This window comes from Suricata suricatta, chromosome 10 (assembly GCF_006229205.1).
Source record: "Suricata suricatta isolate VVHF042 chromosome 10, meerkat_22Aug2017_6uvM2_HiC, whole genome shotgun sequence".
In the NCBI taxonomy this organism is placed as follows: Eukaryota; Metazoa; Chordata; class Mammalia; order Carnivora; family Herpestidae; genus Suricata; species Suricata suricatta.
The window spans coordinates 58,265,054-58,269,199 of record NC_043709.1 but is presented as its reverse complement, the minus strand read 5'-3'; positions in this window follow the sequence as shown (position 1 = coordinate 58,269,199).

Genomic DNA, 4,146 nt, shown 5'->3' with positions numbered 1-4,146 from the left:
ATTTTGCATTTTCTTTCATTATCTACTCAAGTCATACCTACTGCACCTCTAAACATTTCATTAAATCCAATGATACAGCAAACACTCCCAAAATAAACTTAGATTGTATTGCAGTTTCACTTAACAGTATATAAAATGCTGTGTTGTGACAGGTATCAACTATCCATTAGATCTTTAATACAACACAGTGAAACACAGTAAGCAGTTGCCAGCTGAAGCCAGGAAAAATGATCCAAAGAGGAAGTACTATAGATAGACATGAGGATTACTTTCTCTTTTGAGAGATGAGAAAGAAATACTTGTTGGCATTTTCATCTGTAATGTAGATAGTTTAGTTTCAACTTCGAATGTGGAATATTATAGTAGACATGTTATGAACTATTCAATAGATCTTTGTAAGGCTTACAGTCATAGCTAGAACTATATTTTTGCATGTGTCAGAAGTCATCCATGCAGTGTAATTTCAAGAATATGCAGAAATATACCTGCCAATCCCTGGAATTTATACCCAAAAAGAATATTATATTGCTTAAAATGTCAACACTTTCTAAATTGTATATATTTTTTAATGATGAAAAAAATGTAGAGACACCTGGGTAACTCAATCAGTTAAGTGACTTACTCTTGATTTTGGCTCAGGTCATGATCTCATTTGCTGGGAGCCGCACCGGCCTTGCTGGATGACACGGTCACAGTAAGGAAGTGGCAGACATTGCATGGCTCCTGCCATGACAGGCGGAACTGGCATCTCCTTCTGCTACTACTGCTCATGTGACATTAAGCCTGTTCCTATTGATTAGGCCTCACAATGTTCCAAGATAGGCCAATACTCCCCACACAGTTACCCCATAAGAAAAGGCATTTTCCTGTCCCTGCATAAAAGATGTTGGATCAAAACATTATGAATATTTGACAAAAGGCTCTTCTAATGAGCCTTACATACCCAAAACATAAGGGGGGTTAAAAACACAAGAGTTATGATTAACTCTGGCCTGGAGAAAAAGAGCCTAACTTAGAGATAAAAAACAGACAAGTTGCTGCATATATCTTTGCTATTGGAATCACAAATACCTTCTCTTGTACTGACTTCAGCTATGCAGATGGATAAAAAATTAGAAACCCAGGTGCAATGTCAACACACACAGGGCCCCCATTATGCTTACATCAAAGAAAGGGCTTTCTCTAGCAACTTGTTAACAAGCATTCTTTCTCTTGTCGTTTATGAGCTAGATAAAATAACTCCCAGCCTATCTATATACAATTTAACCTATGTTTTAGTTTTAGCATTACTAACAAATAATATGCATATTATAGTGTTTTTTACTAAAAACATCTGGTTAATCTCTTGGTTGTAAAATTTACTTAACCTTACTGTAAGTGCATTACATGACTTGGTTATAACTTGTTAATTAAAAACAAGTCCTAATTATTAGCCAAAAACCAACCCATACAAAATAAGATAGGCTTGTTACTTTCTTAACCTTGGGGACTGATGCCAAGAATAAATTGGAATGGTTCTACAAAAACTTGTAAAACTTGTCTCTGTCCACCTTTGATGATTAAAACACCTTATCACTAAGAGTTAGAAACTGTAACAATTTCTATTTTCTGATGTCATGTTATTGCTTAACCATTAAAAAAGACACCAAAACAGACTGAACAGAGGTGCCTGCCTGGTGACCAAGAAAGAAACTTGAGGCTCTCTCACTCTTTTTCGCTGAAATTGTCTCTCCTTCAGGGAACCCTGGACCTGCTGGAGTTGGACTCCGGCACACATGGTTTGTGAGATCAAGCCCACATCAGGCTCCATGCTTAGCATGCAGTCTGCTTGAGACTCTCTCTCTCCCTCTGCCATTCACCCCACTCATACATACTCTCTCTCTCTTTCAAAATAAATTTATCATAAAAATTTTAACTTAAATAATCCAATCCCTCTTTGGCATCTATTAGTTCAACAGAATGTTGCCTTAATATCTAAATTCCTCAATAATGATAATTAGAGTAATTTGATGATTGAGGAGAGAGAGGCCATTTTTATTGTTCATGGAGCACTGCACAGGATAGCAAGGTTGAGAAGAGTATTTCGCTAGGGCAACTTTTGCCTGGTGTGTATCCAAAGATGAAGTATGATAAAGGAGAAGAGAACAGAATGTCAATTTTTAGTTACTTTCTAATTTATTCTACTTATTGCCCTTTTGGTAACCCTGAAGTCGTTGGGAAAGAATCAATTCTAAATAAACAAAAATCAAAGGACAAGGTCAAGAATAGGCCAAAGTAAATTACTAGCACACTATTTTACTTGCATAAAAGAGAAACCATTAATAAATTGATCTTATTGGGGGTGCCTGGGTGACTCAGTCAGTTAAGTGTCCAACTTCAGCTCAGGTCATGATCTCATGGTTTGTGGATTCAAGCCCTGCATCGGGTCTCTGCTGACAGCTCTGAGCCTGGAGTCTGCTTCAAATTCTGGATCTCCCTCTCTCTCTCTGCCCCTCCCCAATGCAAGCTCTGTATCTCTCTCTCAAAAAATAAACAGTAAAAATTTTTAACAAATAACTTGATCTTATCTAATATTCTCATAAATAAAATTTGCACAGAGAAAGAGGATTCAGGGGATATGAAAAACCTCAGAGAGTTTGAAAACAAAGAGCTCTGATTTTCTTTCCTTGTATGAGCCATTGATTGGTATGAAAGACTCACAAAGAAGTCATTCTTTTAGGAGTGGAAGGGTCATCAAAGGAAACAGTTTCCATGATTTGAGAAACCTTGAAAGTTTAAGTATGAGGTGAGTGTATATGCCAGGCTGTCCTTATGTAACATTGCCCAGCAGCTTTGCTAGTGCCTTCACTTTAGTTGTACCAGATCTGCACTATTTCCTTTATCAGAGTTTTTCATTAGCGTCCCTGCCAGAGTGTCCATTTTCCTGTGATGGTTCCTTTAAAGCAAGGCTTGCCTTACCTTATGTACCTCATAAGACTGTAGAAGGAACATGTCCATAGGAAGAGAGGAATTAATGCTTCCAGACTCAGAGGGCTCATGCCTTTTGCAGGAAATGTTTTAAGCCAACCTAGTGAAAACCATTCATATAACAAACTAATTGATGTCTCTTGGAGATACCATGCCGTTCAGTAATGCAGAAATAACAGACACCCTAGAGACGGGGTTTCCTGGTAGGACATATTTTCATAGCTATCATTATAAGTAATTATTGCTAATTGAGGGCTAGAAGCAGTTATTGCTCCATAAAGAGTCTATTCCTCTTGTTGAAGAAAATACATGATGGTCACAGATAATACCAACAAAATAAGACTCATAGGGAAAAGAAGCCAGTTAATATTTTATTCATCCTTCATGCATATCTCAAATTACAATGTAAACAGATAAACAAGGTGACTACATATGGTATAAGGGACAGCACCAATTAGAAGGAAGATGTAGATATAAGTGATGAGGTTGGGCAACAAACTCCGTTAGTTGTCTGGGTGGAGCTCAAACATCAACATGCATATGAAACTCTTGATCACCATAATGATTATATCCTAATTTTTAATTTTTCCCCTGGCACCTAACCCCCATCCATCACAACCTGCCTAAATTTTTTTAGGTCTCTCTGAGTTCAGGACTCTATATTGTGAAAGCTTCCCTGATGATTCTAATTCAGACTTACACATAACAAAAACCCAGTTGAATGCAGGCATTTCTGGAAGAAGATAAAACATACATACATAGTTATAGTGAAAATTTTTGTATAAATTAAGTGAGCTTTATGATACAGAACCTAACTCTAATGGTGGCAAAGAGGAAATACTGGATGGAATAGGTTCATTAAAATAGCTTGTCTCAGATTTTCCAGTAGCTGCGTGGAAGCAAGTCCTGACATAGAATTACATGCATGTGCTCTAATTTAGTGTCTAGAGTTGCATCTTTATTTAGGAACCGAGTCCAAGAGAATTGCAGCTTGCAGCCTTCTACACCTACTTTGTGCCAGTTTCAAGTTCCTTCTTTGTTGGTGAATTTAAAAACATAAGAGCAGGAATTCAAAGTTCCAGAAGACAAAAAAAGAAGTGATGGAGCAGGGTGCATCTTTATTCAGTCTTATGGCTGAAAATGTGTTTATTGGCTAGGCACTTGCATTACAAAAGAAAA